This window comes from Chionomys nivalis, chromosome 4, assembly GCF_950005125.1.
Source record: "Chionomys nivalis chromosome 4, mChiNiv1.1, whole genome shotgun sequence".
Lineage (NCBI taxonomy): Eukaryota > Metazoa > Chordata > Mammalia > Rodentia > Cricetidae > Chionomys > Chionomys nivalis.
The window spans coordinates 98,633,476-98,649,989 of NC_080089.1; the positions used below are offsets into that span (position 1 = coordinate 98,633,476).

Genomic DNA, 16,514 nt, shown 5'->3' on the forward strand with positions numbered 1-16,514 from the left:
ATTACTCAGCAATAAAAAGGAATAAATTATTAATTCATACAGTATATACACCCATTCCTTTAGCTATATCATTAGGGAACAATACTGACTAAGAAGAAGCCAATTCCTAAAAGCTATGTTCTATATGATTCCATTCACAAGTACCTTCAAAATTACACAATTCTAAAGATGGACAACAAATTGGTTCCTGGGCTAGAGAGGAGAAAGAAGAATAGAATTTGGCATGGCTATATAAAAAGCATCACTGGGGATGCTTGAGGTTCTGATCTGTGGTAGTCATTTAGTTCCACACAGCTGACAGAATCCAGGGCTGGGGCGGGGGATGGTTTAGTCTATAAAGAAAGAACTCCTTGAGCAAGAGTGAAGACCTGAGTTTGATTCCCAGAACCCACATTTTTTTAAAAAATGAAAAATCCAGGTGTTCAGACACACATATACACCATGCATGCACACACGCACGCACACATCCCCCAAAAGCTGATATCTGATGACAATCAATCAATTTTATCAGTGTCATTCAATGGGTATGAATTACGGCTAGATTATGCAAGATGTTACCATTGATACAAATCAGGTGAAAAATGCATGGGTCTGTATTATTTCTTTAAAAATTTGTTTAATTTTGATTATGCAAATAAGTGTGGCAGGGTAAATGCACAGCATCACTGGAGCTGCAGGCAGTTGTGAGCTGTTCTATGTGGGTTCTGGGGACAGAGCCTGTATCCTCCGGAAGAACAGTATGCAGCATTCTTAACCACTAAGCCGTCTCTCCAGCAGCTTCAGAAGCCTGTACTTAACCTCAAAATGAGGTTTTAAAATGCAAGAGGACGTAGAAATACAGCAAACAGGCACCGAGGGAAATGCTGAGATACAGCTGTCTGCACATTTGAGGACAGAGAACATATGGTCAGTTCTTGACCCTCCAGGGATTGAGTAGGGCTTCCTACTTGAGGAACAGGTACATAGAGACAGGAGATAAGGGGTGCAATCTGAGACCCTGAGAAGGGAGTTCTGGAGCCCCAGAGGCATCGAGCTCAGAAGGGGTGAGAAGCGATATGGTGGGAAGGCTTGGCTTCCCCACCCCCACCCCCAACAGTGTCATTTATTTATCTCATCATTTATTTATTTATTCACTCTTCTATTGGACAAGAAACACTGCAGCACAGCCCTCAGGATAACGGAATAAAAGGCTAGCCTTCCTACTCCAACCAGGAAGAGGCTTCAAGGCAATAGGAATCAAGAGCTTACCAAGAAGCCAGAGGCAAGAATGACATTGCATCCTAAAATCCCAGGATTTTAACACAGTTGAGCTTTAGAGTCAGAAAATGAGTTATGTGTGAATGTGATGTTAACCCAACCTAGGATTCCCCCAAGCTCTGAGCATGGTGCGAAGAAAATCAGGCAACTCTGATAGGTAACAGGTTAGGTGAGTCACCAAAACCACCCTGCAAGGAAAGACCTCAAAAGCTGCAGTCACAGGGAGAGTAATGAGGGCTGTGAACCGGGAAGGCACAGGAAGTCCTACTCTAGGTCAAGGCTGCACAGCTCCCAAATGCTTACATTTCCTGAGCTTCAGTGGGAACCAGTCCTTGGGCACAGAGCTGCGATGGTTTATGGAGTTCTGAGCTCCTGGGCCAGCCAAACTCTCGCCCATCCCCGATCAACTGCTCCCTGTCACAAGCTGATCTGGTTCCAGTTCTTTACTTTCTGGACCATAAAGTTGTCCTCTGCATGACTTAGGAGGCTCTCCCACGCCAGGCGTTTATAACATACAGGTACCTGTACAGCCCGCAGCCCCCATTCATGGGCTGCCTGCCGATTTAACTGTCCCCTCAATGGCACCAGAGATCTGTTTCTCTAGACCTCACTAGCCCAGGCAGCATCTGGATAAGGCTGAAGGCTTCCAGAGCTGAGTCTGTGCTGCAGCAGCAGAACGGGGATGGGGTGGAGGAAAGGACCTCTTCAGTCTGGTAGGACATCACTCAGCATGGTGAGGAACAACCCCATAAGATAGCTCTCCCACTCAAGATCACGTAGGAAGAAGTGTGGAGTCTACCAGTTAGCTCTAAGCACAGCTGGAAATGTAGAAAGAGCTAGAAGTACACTCCTTTATCACAGGCCTGGGGACCACTGTGGCAGACCCAGCGTCGACTGGGTCATGAAGACATTAAAGTATTCCTGGGGAAGAGATCTAAAAGACAGAGATCTGAGTTTTGTCCCTAAAGCTTGTAGCACAGTGCTTGTCCCTCTGAACCACACTCTGACTCAGTTTCCCTAAGGAAGCTGCTGTCATAGCAGCAGCCCCAGGGAATCTGAGTGCAAAGCCCTGGGACATAATCCTTCCACAGTACAGGGACTATTTTGTGATGTTTGGATGCTCGGGGCGGCTCCTGGCATGTATAAGTTGCTCTCTGGATAGCTATGGAATCAAGTCTTGTTTTAACCTGTTTTCTCATGAAATAAGAGCACAAACAAACGTTCTTTCCCCTACACTGACTGGAAACTCAGCATCCAGTCTTTGCACGTTTCCACTGTAGACAGATGGATAAGTGACAGCCTGGAAGAGGCAGGCCCTAAAAACAGATTTCAGCCTCACCTGCACCCCACAGCAGCCCTGAGCACCCTCCTCCCACATTTGAACAATGTCCCCTGGGGACCATATAGCATCACTTCTATGGTCCTATGCTACTTGTTAGATTTTAACATTGAACTCATTTACAGAGTGACCTTTAGAAAATAAAATGGGAACGCCAGTTTGTCCTCACAGGTGGCCTGAGATTAAAGTTTCTAAAAATGCAGCTATAAAAGATGGAGGGAGGGAGGGAGGGAGGGAGGGAGGGAGGGAGGGAGGGAGGGAGGGAGGGAGGGAGGGAGGGAGGGAGAGAGAGAGAGAGAGAGAGAGAGAGAGAGAGAGAGAGAGAATGAGAATCACTGAGGCAGGCAACCCTGGAAATGGAGGGCTTGTTAGCTTAGCCACTCCCTCGGGAGGTCCTGAAAAGTGGGAGAGAAAGATCCCTGTGTGGAGCAGAGCAGTGAACAGCAAATAACAATACAGGGTCTGCTGCTCAGGTCAGAGAGGTCAGCATTGCTCCCCTAGGACTTGGCATTTGAGCTGAGATCTGCCTTAGGGAGGGGGGAGGGAGAAGGACCTGGGCAGGGGATCGATACTAGAAAGGCCTCGGGTTGAAGGAAGGGGTGAGGCAGGCAAGGAGCACAAAATGGGTGGGCAGCAGGGCAGCCCAGCAGGAGGAAGAGGCTGGAGGGTGGGGACTGTTCAGATCTCAGGACCATGAGCAGAACAGGTGAGTCGGGGTCCTGGGAGCTCCATGAGGACCCTCTCATTCGCAGGTTGGAAAAATATAAGCTGTAGGTCTCCAGCTAGCACTAGGAAAACCATTCAAATACAAAGGATTCACCCCAACCCATCCCAAAATGTAGAAAGGACAGCTCTGGGAGGAAACATTTTAAAACCTCCAGGAGACAGAGAGAGACAGAGCCAGACAGACACAGAGAGAGAAAGAGAGGGAGGGAGGGGAGGAGGAGGGAGGGAGAGAGAGAGAGAGAGAGAGAGAGAGAGAGAGAGAGAGAGAGAAGTGGGGAGAGAGGGAAGAAACCCCTTAGCATCAAAGACTGTGCACACTGGCTTAGCTTCCTGGACCCCCTTCCCAGGTAGAGAAAGTTGTGTGCCTGGGTAATTGAGCTATGGCTGAGGTGTGAAGATACTTGGGCCCTGGGTAACGTGGGTGGAGAGTTAAAGAGACTGGACCTGCTCCACAGCAGAGCCCACAGGAGTCTGCACAGTACTAGCCTTGTTAAGTATGCACAGGGGGAAAAAAATGACAGGGCAATGAGGTCAGCTCATTATCGGGTGCATAAAAGCAACAGAGAAATATGAAAATATAGCACAAAAGAGACAGAAAACGACCGCAGGCTAGAAGAAAATATAGCACCCAAAATAGAAAAAAATTATCCATAAGGGCTTATTTTCAGAATTCAATAATACAAAAGCTCAAAAACCAGACAATAAAACAACAGAATAAAATTTAAAAGAGAGATTTCAGAGTTAAGGAAACAAATTATAGATCAAAATGGCAATATTATAAAACTAATAAGGTAGAAATGACTATAGAACTGAATTATTGACACAGAAGAAATAGGTGAAAAGTGAGTCACCAGCAAAGGAAACAGTGTGTGGAGCCAATTGCGGTCCCTAGAGAGGCCCGGCCAAAGCGAGCTCAAAGGAGAGGGGCTGGAGACACTCAGCTGGTAAAGGGCCTTCCACACAAGTGTGAGTCACATCCCCAGCATCCATGAAGAAAGCCAGGCGCGAATATGTTCCTGTAATCCCAGCTCTGGTGAGGAAAAGACAAGAGGAGCCTTCAGGATATCCGGATTGGTGGGGGCGGGGGGGGTTTCAAAAAATAAGGTGGAGAGGAATTGAGGATGCCCGATATCTTTGTCAATCTCTGACCTCCACAATCATACACAGGAAAGAAAGAAAAAGAAAGGGAGAGAGGGAGAGAGGGATGGAAGGATGGAGGGATGGACGGAGGGCGGGAGGGAGGGAGGGAGGGAGGGAGGGAGGGAGGGAGGGAGGGAGAGAAATGAAGAGAAAAAGAAAGAAGGGAGAGTCAGGGTCCAAGGCAAAGCCTGGTCAACAGTCGAACCTTCATTATGATGAATTATTCAGCCAGCAAAGAGTGCAAGAGTCACCTTTTTGGAAACACACAGGCTAACCTTGGGTCTCCATTTAGCAGGTTCTCCTGTGAATGCTGTAGGACCTCAGGTAACCAAGTGTTTGGGGTTGTTGGATTGTTTATTGTTTATTTTAATACACATGGAAGTTAGGGGGATTATTAAAGGATGAAATTTATTCAACTAAGAGAAAGTCAAACTAATAAATCTCCTATAGAGAAGGTTTGGTAAAGCAACAGGAAGTAATCACATTATTTAAATCTCAGAAATAAAACTAAACACATCAAAGTTGGTGGAAACTGTAAATACACACACTCACACACACACGTATACACACACACATATTTCTTTAAATTATCGAGGACTGGGAAGAGGAAGCAAAGAAATAGAAGTACACAAGGTTCTCAACTTTTCTAGCTAGGATTTAATTGGTATCATTAAATATGAAGCTTAGGCAAAGCATGATGCCAGGCATGTCACCCCAGCTCTCCAGAGAAGGTAGAAGGAAGAACTGAAGTTCAAAACCCGCTTGAGGTATTCAGAGAGACCTTGAGGAGGCAGGGAAAGAGAGAGAGAACAAGAAGGGAGGGAAGGAGGGAGGGAGGGAAGGATGAAAGCTATTACAAAATAACAGTCTCAATAGTTTTAGAACTTTCTTAAAGTAGGGTATTATAAAGGTGCACACTTGAATTCCCAGCATTTAGGCAGCAGATACAAGAAGACAGAAGGATTATGAGTTTGAGGCTAATCTGGGCTCCCTGGGTGACACCATTGCAAAATGAAAATAAAAATCATCACATTGTGAGTATGCACACACACAAACATGTGTACACATGTACCAAACATACACACACACACACACACAATCATACACAGAAAGCTATCACATTCTAAAGTTAGTTATAACTTTCTATTTTTCTAACTATAATACTGATAGGTTATAGACAGATATCTAAATCGATGTTGACTTAAATTCAACACTGGCAAATTTCTACATTCTCTTGTATCTTTTTTTAAACTTTCCTATTTTATATACAATATATACATACATATTTCCATTTCTAAAATGTTGATAGAAGTGTCTAACTTCAATAAAAACAAAAGTTATTCTAAAATAGGAATGGCACATATGAAGAGTATCAATAGTATTTTGAATATGTTAATATTATAATTAGGACGTCCATGTTAGCGGTTTCCAACAGTTTACCTCTCTTTGCTAGCATGTCTTCAGAATCTCCCTCTCAATGAGTTCGGTAGGCATTTATAATCTTTCTCTGGTGCAGTCAATGGCCACACATAGTCATCTTGTCCTCCAATCAAATCTTCATAGCTCTTATGACATCACCCACACTAGACTATGCCTCTCTGCTTCCTTCCACCATACTTCATGGCAGGGACACATTATCATCTGGAGCCTTGAAGCCTTGCTAGGAATGTTAAGCTATCTTAGAAGAGTTTTGTGGGTGTCTGAGTCCTCAGTCCTCTTAAAACACAACAGAGCCTGCTTCTGGACTTGGGTGGCAGACCATACACCTCTCAGTCCCCTTTCTACAATAGGAACAGGAAGGCGCTCCCGGGTCTTCCTCCAAGTCTGCTTAGGACACATCTGCCTTCCACAGCTTCTTCTTACTACTATTACCCATCAGTTTCTCTGTTTCCAAATCATTCCTCAAAGCAGTGACTCCAAACCTGAATGTCTTGAAACAGAAATTCCCCAAGCATGAAGAAATAAATGCAAGGATCCCAGAATTTCGTTAAAAAAAAAAAAAAAAGAATCTGGCTGGGAGGGAGTACTGTACCACAAATCAGTGAGAGTGACAGAAGTAAAAGCCACATTGATATTGATATGGTATCCAATGAATCGCATCATGTATCACCATGGTTATCCTGCTATAATCAACAGGGAGGAAAAAGAATGGGTATCTTCTGGTACTGGTGGCCCTGCTTCAATCTAATGGCGCATCATTTACTGCGAATGCTCTTATTAGAGTGGTTAACACTTCAAGGCACAATTTATAGAGCAGAACAAAGATTATTCCTGCCCAAGTTTACTCATTTGATTAGCCTGAGTGCTCGTCTTTGAAAAAATAAGTTCGAGTGTACCATGGCGGCAGATGATGATGAAAATAGTGATGCCAAAGCCAATACCATGCATTAATTTGTTCATCTGATTTCATTTGCATCACTCCAGCTCCCTTCTGGCCCATGCCCAGCTCTCCATCCATGACACTATATTTACTGTCCATCCTAATGCCCCAGTGGGCTGGTAGGAATCTCACAAGACACAGCCATGTGCAGTGGCTCAGAGAAATGGAGCTACTGGTTTTAACTGAAGGTCTTAGATATCCCTTTCCTCTTAGTGTCGAGAAGCACTAACTGAGACTATGGAACACAGTTAAGCTCTGCAATTTCTACCTGACCTTAGACAAAATAGTTACAACTCTGTGATTCAAGGTCCTCCTGGCAAAACAGAGCTGATAAGTCTACATATTCTATTGAGTTGTATTAGTTTGTGCTGCTTTAACAAAATGCCATAAATAAGCAGTTAAACCAACAGAAGCTTATTCTCTCCTGGTGATGGAAGTTGTAATCCTAGATCAGGGCAACAGTGGGGCCGGTTTCTGGGGAAGCTACTCTCATGGCTTCTAGGTGCCATCCTCTTGCTCTAACGTCACAACATCTTTTGTCTATGTAACATCAGAGTGCAAGCTCTGGCATCCCTTTGTAAGAAGACATTGACCCATCGGCTGAGGGTCTGACCCATTTGGCCTAATTTAATCTTTATCTCCTTCAAGACCCTATCTCCAAATAGCATCACATTGGGGATTAGAACCTCAACAAAGGACTTTTGTGGAAACATAAGTCGGCCCATGACATCTGTCACAATTAGATAAATTAATGCATATAGTGTCCTTAAGACAGTGTCTGTTTATTGCATGTCCAATAAATGTTATCAGTTGTGCTTACTGCTATTGCCACCACTCATCCAGTTCAGACAAGCTAGCGCTAGAGAGTGGTGAGTGTTGTCCATGAAGTGCAGCAATAATCGTCTCAATGAGAGTCTAGCGAAGGACAGGAAGGCCCTTCATCCTAAGGTCAGGCCCACAAATAGATCTACTGAGGTGAAAAGGCCATGTGCACACAGGAGTTAGAGGTAATGCGGTAGGATCTTCAGAGCAATTAAACTCTCAAAGATTCTCATGAGGATTGCATTCTGAAATGTTTGCACTCTGAGATTAGACTGTTTTACTTCTTTGGGTGTGTATTGTGTGTGTGTACATGAACATGCGCATGTTAAACTGATCTTCCTTTAAGAAATGATGCATCCATGAAAGTAGACCTCTTGTGTGTGTCCATGCATGAATGTGTGCGTGTGTATGCATGTGCACATGCGCATGTGTATTACTATTCTTAAGTGGAAACTTAAAATACCACAGTGGTATAGGGACCAATTTGAGTATAAAAAGCCTGGAGCTTTTGGACTGAACTGAACTCTAAAAGAATTTGGAAAATTTGAGTTTTCTACTGGCCCTCCACTGGTATCTCCAAGTGCACTGGCTGTTGTTGAACATAATCTGCCTTCAGACTAACATCTGGAACTTTCTCCTCCTCCACAGTACTGGGGTGCTCACTGTCACATACACAGATAACACATACATTGATGCCTATGCTTGCTTGAGAGGATGGGTAATTAAGGTGGCCTCATTTGGGCTGCATTCCATTGGACAGGGATGACTTAGGCACCATCTCAAAGATAAAACACAGAACTGGTCCACTGTGGGCACATTTCCTGAATATACTCTTATGCTTCCCAAGTCAAAAGAATGGTTTCGTGGGATACTCATGAGGGACCCTGCTAGCACTCAGATTCTCTAAGAGTCTGGAGGACAGTCTCTCCTTGGGACTGGAGAATAAGACGGATGCGATGGCGGTGAATTATCACACCCTGACCTGCCGTGTTAACCCTGAATTTATACCTTAAGACAATGGATGACAAGCAAACCTCATGTATTTCATCCCTTAATGGTTAGCATTTGCATGTGTATCTGACGGCCATTCTCAAACATGATTTGTGCTGGGCTGGGATCCTGTGTGACTCCTGAGCAGGGACTTCCTAGAAGGCCATGAAGCCATTCGCTGTCACGAACGAGCCAGTGGCTCAGGCTCACACCGCCTTCATCTGAGCATTACGGTGTCCTTGTAGACCAGCACTACAGGTCACACCCAACACTGAGCAAGCCAGCCTGTGCTGGAGACAGGTGCTTGAGGGAGAAACGTACTTCAGTAAACTAGAAATTAGGAAAACACAAGACAAAGTCAGACATGGTGGGGGTAGGCCTGCAATCACAGTTCTGTGGAGGCTGAGGGTAAGCTGTAGACCGGCCTGGGCCACATTGAAAGACCCTGTTTCGAAAACTTAATCAATAATAAAAATACAACGAGTCTCTCAAGTGATTACCTACCGAGGCTTCGCTCTGTCTCAGCTGATGCATGAGAGGTTGTACTCACATCTGTCCTTGCTACCGTCCGTGGAATGGAATTCTAGATGAGAGATCTGAGGCGTGAGTGGCCAGAGATGGAGCACATAGAGAAACTGCCTCTTTCTCTTTGCAAGGAATCTACGGTGAAATGAAGCATAAAGGCCAGCTCACCTTGATGCTAACCGAAAAGAAAAAAAATCAAGAAACAGACCAAGGGCCGAGGAGATAAGTCAAATATTATAGGATGGGCTATTAAAAGGGGACCAGAGAAGGAGCTGAAGAGTTAAAACCAAGGAAGCCAGGTTCGATGTTGTAATAAGAATGGATTGACCAAAAATGTTCTACTACTGTGGTGGTTTCCATCGACTCAACTTCTGCCCATCCACACTTCCCTGTTGAGGACACCTAGGCTCACACTGATGCCACACACTAGCTCTAACCATGAGACCAAGTGTAACCTAACCTAGCTCGACTACGTCACCACTCCCTTCGCCTCCAAGGCCCCAAGTTCATTTCCTCTGTGGCCAATTGCAGTTCTTTTCCCTTGTACCTGCCACCACTCAGTACACGAAGCTGTCTCTTGTAAAGTTTTGCTCCCCACCCCACTTCTCCTGCAGAGGGAATCGAAGCTTCCTGAATACTTATCCATCAAGCAGCTTTGTCTATGAGATTTTGGGGTCACTACAGAAGTCCTAGTGCATGGACCTATTGCAGATTTTCAGCAAGAAAGGGCCCCATCAGAGACTTCCCATGAAACGTCAGACCCTGGTAGGAGGTTGCACATCTCAAAGACCCAGCTAGTTCTCTGTCTTGAGTGGCAGCATGGTGAGGAAGAACCTCCCAGCTAAGTTCCTGGCTTCCTGCAAACTCTCTGGAACAAAGGCCTGCTCTCCTTCACCTCCTGTTCTCCCTTTGCTCTGAAAGAGTTGATCTCTGCCCTCCCCCCTCACCTCATGCTTGCTCTCCTGAGAAGCCACTCTGGGCAGCCACGAGTCTAACCGCAGATGGTGCAGGAGAATTAGCATTGAGCCCCACTGAGTCATGAAGCGAACTGAAGAGGTGACTATTTTACACCTGCAATTAGTCACACACGCAGAACTATGCTCCCAACCAGTTGCACCTGCAAGTGGTTAATTACTAAATAGCAAATGCAATTAGGTACTTAAATGTGATCTCCAGGACCAAAGTTGCCAACCCAGGAGTCGCCAGGGAACACATGGCCATGCGCACGTGCATCCACGCACTCACACAGGGAACATACACATAAGTACTGACGAGGCAGCGAACCCAGAACAAAACCACCTGACCCCCAAGGTTACAGACTGAAGCTAGTGAGGCGGTAGGGGAGCTCTTTGTTAAAACCGAGAAGCCGCATTATAAAACTCCAGGTTACAGTAAGCTTTATGTCAATATATAGGGCAACTTCTGAGGCTCCAGCACAGATAAGAACAGCACAAGATTGCAGATTGTCCTTTTGATAAAGACTGAGCAATAGCAGAAAACAAATTGGCCCTGGGCATGCAAGGCCAGGCTGCAGAAAAGGCCCCTACTTTCAGGCCTGGCTGCCTGTTGTTAATCCCGTTGTAAACTATCATTCAGCAGCACAGGACAGGGGCTCGCCGTAATTGTTATATTCACAGTTTATTTTTTAATCTCAAGCATCGCTTTGGAAAGTCACACACAAAATCAGAGAGTGACCTTTAAGAATTCTCCCCAGCTCCTGCTTTGTGGGCCTTCCTTCCTTCCCCCGGCTCCTTTGAGCTGTGATACTGAGTTGTCATGGTTTTCAAAAATATTGCCTTCGCAGCAGCCGAGTGAGGAAGAATCCATCTGCGTATTTAATTGTAATCGCTTCCAATGTGGTAGACTGAAGAGCCTCTTCGGCGGTAATGAGACCTGTTGAGGTACACACTGCGAGACAGAGGAGAGACCGGTGAGTGGTTAGAGCAATCTGGGGCTCTACAGACACCCTACTTAGGAGGTGAGCTTGCCTGCTTCCTCCTAGGAACCACACCAGCAAGATGTGGTACTTCCAAGGTAGCAGACACCCCCCACTCTTCATTCTCCTCTGGCCTTTCTTTCCTCTTCACATCCCTTCCTCCCTTTCCATCTCTCCCCTTCACTCGTTAAAAAGAATCATACGTGGAGAATTCTCTACGTTGCCCCTGCTTGTGAAGCACCTGGTGTACTATAGAGAATCATCTTGGTCTGTTTATTGTTCCAGGGTCTATGGGTTGGGGGGAAATTGCTGGGCCTGGTGGCTCATACCTGTAATCCCAGCACCCAGGAAGTAGGGGCAGGAGGATCAGGAGTTTGAGGCCAGCCTGAGCTAAATACACCACCACAGTGCCTTTAAGGAATGAAGATAAACTCCACCCAAATTTCAACTTTCGCTCAGTCGCTTGGTAGCTGTGTGACCTTGGATAAGTAACTTGACACAGTTTACCATTCTTAGCCAAGTGTCTAGCTTGTCATAAGGATAATAATAATTAAATGATAGTTATGATTACATAGAACCATCGGTGATATATTATTGACAAAGTCATGAACACTGTCTATCTTCCTGGTGGGTCTAAAGCCTGAAAAATAAAAATGTTGACTAGAGTCTCAACAGCTCTAGTAGCACCGTGACCTCCCAAAAGCATCTGCATAACCACCATTCTTGACAGTGAGAACCGCATCTGGCTACACTGAACACTCAGCGAGGGAGGGTGGTATGGTGGCATGCATGAAGGAAACTGTGGAGACAGAAGAAAAAAATTCCAAGTGAGGCCAGTGACACTGATCCAGCTGAAGCACAGCTGAATGTGGCCATACATTTCTAGCCAGTGAGACATGGTCATGGCTTGGATTTTATTTATTTATTTAATTAGGTAGCTGTTTATTTGTGTGTGGCTGTGTTTATGTGTGCTCAAGTGCACGCGTATGTGCTTGTAGAAGTTGGAGGACAGTAGCCAGTACCATTTCTCCAGTATCATGCAGCATTGCTTTGAGGCAGTGTCGTTCACTGGCCTGGGACTCAGTAGGGTGCCTAGCCTGTGAACACCAGGAACCTGCTTCCCAAGTGTTGGGAATGCACCATGCCTCTCCTTTTATCTTAGAAAGTGGTCCCTAGGGAGGAAATTTATGTTTTCATGCTTGCAAGGCAAATGCTTTACCAGTCAAGTCATGGCCTCATCTCCTACAGTTTGGGCCTTTAAATGTCCCCTACAGGGCACAACCTTGGTCCCCACGTTGTGACACTGTAGAGAGGTGGTAGAACCTTCAAAAGGTGGGACTTAATTGAAGACAGATTGTTAAGGGCATGCCCTCAGAGGGGATATTAAAATCCTGGTCCTGCCCCCTCTCTGTTCTTGCTTCCTTGCCAGAGATGAGATAAGCAACTTTGTTCCATATATATATATATATCCCCTCACTGTGATATACTCCTACAAGCCCCACCCCCCACCCAACCGAACACTGTGACCAACCAGTCACGAACTGATACTTTGAAACTGTGAACTGGAACAAACTTTTCCTTCTTTTAGACTCCTTGGGGGTCTTGTCACAGACACCAAAGGTTGACAGATACAGCTATAACAGAAAAAATGTGTATCACTTAAAACAAGTGCCTATAATTGTGAATGCAACACCCACCAGGAGCTCCTTCCCCCTCTGCCTGAGAACCAGCAACATCAAGGAACTGACTCTGAAGTCACAAAAAAAGGGGGAAACAAAACTGCTGTTTTAAGGTACTACAATTTGGGACAATGTTTGTTACTGCAGCAAATGCTCACCTATGCTGACTAATACAAGTACAATAGCTTTTAAAAAACTAATAAAAAATCTAGCAGGGGCTGGAGTCGTGGTGAGAGAAATACTATGTGGGAAATGAATTAGGAAAGGTCAGTTAGTGGAGTCACTTGTTGGTCAAGCAGGAAGCCACTGCCCACATATGTTTCAGGAGATCCCAGCACGTCGGCAATAGCATGATGCAAGAAGGAAGACCTACAGTCCTATGCACTGTGCTGTGCTCTTCTTCCTGGTGTAGCATTCACAGAGGGGAACTCTTAGAGCTTGAGAAGAAAGAGATTTGAACCCCCAGGAAATAGGCCCACTGGCTCATCCTCTAGGGACGCTCAGTTTTTTAGGATCATGTCAAATGATCCTACAGTGTTGTGGCTTATAAGTATCAGACAGAGAATCCTCAAACCACACAAGCCATAAAAGTCATATAAACTTCTACCTTTGTCACTAAAACATTCTCTTGTGGAACCCTGGCATGCCACAAAAGAATTCAAATGCCAGGAAGTTACACAGAAACCCAAGCCACCTGGACTGGGGTAAGGATTATAGCCCATTGGTTCTAATAAGTATTGCTCTCTGATCATCCCATATAAGAAACAGCTAGAAGATGGTCTCAACTCACAGCTAAAGTCTCAGTCAAGGAAGCAGAAATAATGTCTGGTTACTCTTTTCCAGGATCCTGATCAGAGAAACTTGTGCATAAGAAAGGTGGTTGCTGTCTTCTGCAACCACCAAGGCTATTCCTGTGCATGCCGCAGGTAACCAAAGTCCTGTCCTACAGGTAAGGTCTGAAGCAGGGCAATATGGCAGTAACGCAAACCACTCGTCCTGGGTCCTCAAGAGATCAATGGATAAGACCTGCTAGTTGGAGGGTCTTGTGTAGATCACTCTACATGTTTCCATTTTTCCTTCCAAAGAGCAAGGATACAAATCTCCACAGATAGAATTCCTTCAAATGATTATTGAGGAGAAAATGGAAGTGTACGGCTTGCTAAGCCCTGTGCAAACACTCACTGATACTGTCAGTGCCGTGAAAACAGCCGCTTCTAATGCTTTCATGAAGAACATGAGCTATTTGTGGAGAATGGAGTGACGCACACACATATGTACACATGCATGCACATGCACATACAGTTACCTCTCTCTGAAGACAAAGGATTCATTTGGAACAAAAGTCTAAAGTTGCAAGAACTGAAACATATCAATCTGGTTGGCTTTTTTTTTCTTTTCTCTTTTTAAACACACTCTTTTACCAAAGTTATAAAATTGCACACAATAGCTTCCAAAAGATCTAATCACTAGATTTCTTCTTAAGATTTCTAGGTTAAAAATAGCTTAAATATACTTCTCCTGTCAGTCAAATCACAGGGTAGAAGACATCGTATATCGTTCTAAATATAAGTTGAGGATATATCTTTCCTCAAAGAAAAATACTCCAAGATAATGATTTTTTAAATTTATTTTCCCCACATAGCATGGGGAAGCAATCACTGGCTTCTAGACACCGCGACCAAAGCCACAGTGCCACCCTCTGTGAGGATGCTGTGGAAGAGGACACGGAGGAGAACAGGTTCTATTTTACTCTTCTGAGGCCAAAGAGTAACAGTGTGGCCTCTTGGCTCCTTATTTGGAATTGCCCACATTGATCCTTTCCTCTCTCCTTCATTTAACACATCTGTTTTTTGTGGTTGGTAATACCTCCAACAGTACCTGGCCCAGGAGCTATCTAATGCCATTCTGACATGGTACACCTGAGGTGGTACCAGTTGAAGGAAAAGATGGAGGAAAAGCCAGAGTTGGTACCTATGAGGTATGGAGGTATGAGAAGCCAGACTCAGCTCTGAGATTCCTTTTGCATTGTGTAGCAATAAGGTAGGTGTAGGTATTCAGACATAATCATGAGTGTAACAGGAGCCCCCAAGAAGACTCACAGAGGGGCGGAGTCAGTTCTGAAGCTGCACAAATAGAGTCTGCCTCCCTCTGTGAGGTGATCCAGCCAGAGGCTGGGAAGCTTGTTGGAAAATGCCAGGTGCCTTCAATGTGGATGCTGTCCCCTGGACCCTTTCAAATGTGCCTGGACATGAGGGAAAGGGGACAAGAGAAGCTGTGTGTGGAAGTGGTCTGCACAGGTAGAGGTGGGGCTACACTAATAGGAGATTGTCTCTGTTTCTGAGAGAAGGAATGGGATGATTTCCAGTGTTCAGTGGGTTCTGGTCGTGTGTTTGTGTGTGTGTGTTCATGTGGAAAGGCGCACATGGACATGTATAAAGGCCAAGGGACAATCTCTGCTGTTCCTTCGATCTGTTATCTTGTTTTGGGGAGGGTCTCTCATTGGCCTAGAACTCACCAAGTAAGCTAGGGATCTGCCTCCCCAGAGCTGGGATTGCAAATATTCACCAACCATGAATGTTTTGTTTGTTTGTTTGTTTGTTTTTTCCACATGGGTTCTGGGAACCGAGCACACACATTTGTGCTAAAGAGGCATGTGCTTCACCAACTGAGCAAGTCTCTCACCAGCCCCCAGCCTCTATTCTTATGTATGGATCTCTGGACAACTGGGGTAGGGGCTCAATTGGCATAGTAGGGGAAGAAAAAGTTTATCCTTGAGATGGTGAGGGGAGAAAGAAGGCAGAGAGGAAAAAACCTAGGGAAAGCATAGAGAATGAACCTGCCCAGAGGCACCACACACTGAAGGAATCCCAAACCAGGTCATTTCTCCCCTGAGAATAAACTGGGGTCTCCAGGATGGACCATGGCTCTGGCAAGAAAGGACTAAAATGCTGTCAGGATGGAAGGAAAGTGGGGAGATAAAGTAGAGGGGAAGGAACAAAAGCAGCCTCTTTTTCTGTCACTAGGGATGCTCTTCAAGCAATGCTCTGGATCTTATTCGTTCAAGAGACGAGATAATGCGGGAATAGGCACTCAGAACTCTGCTGAAGAGGAGGCCAGGAAGGGAACGCCCAGGCCTGCAGAATGTGAGTCCACGCCAGGGTGGAAGCTGTTTCCCACACAAGCCCGTCTTTCCTTAGCACCCACCATTTGCAGGAAGAGCCAGGCGAGGAGCTGGGATTCTCTGAAGCACCCTTTGCTGCTACATCCGGGCCCACGAGCTGCTTCAGCAACAGCTACCAGGGCTGATTACGCGTGAAACATAAGCTGAAATTCTGCCCAAGGGCCTCCTCCAGTGTAAATTGTAGCTGGGCTAGCAGCTTCGAGGACTTCTACTCTTCCACTCTGATGAGCTGCAAAGGTGGAGATGCAGATGCAGAAGCTAAGACGACACCGTTCTCAGCAGCAGAGCACTAACAAGGAAGCTTCAGAAGCCTCACCCCAGCTTTACTGCAGTCTACTGAGCAGACAAGTTTAAATGGTCATATTGTGAATTTTGCTAAAACAAATCTCCACTAGAAATAAATGACCTTTGGGTACACGTTTCTGGGGAGAAGGCAGCACACGGGAGTCAAAGCCACAAGACTTACCAGGAGTGTAGGTAAATGGTAAAAAGAGCTTCTTCCGTCTCGGCTGCCATTTGCATTGGGATCTTGTCGCTCT

General features: G+C 45.4%; 1 protein-coding gene across 1 annotated transcript in view; it reads right to left on the minus strand.

Moving 5' to 3' along the window:
- Ephb1 (EPH receptor B1) overlaps positions 1-16,514 on the minus strand; it is a 432,751-nt gene that overhangs the window by 239,980 nt on the left and 176,257 nt on the right. The window lies entirely within an intron of this gene.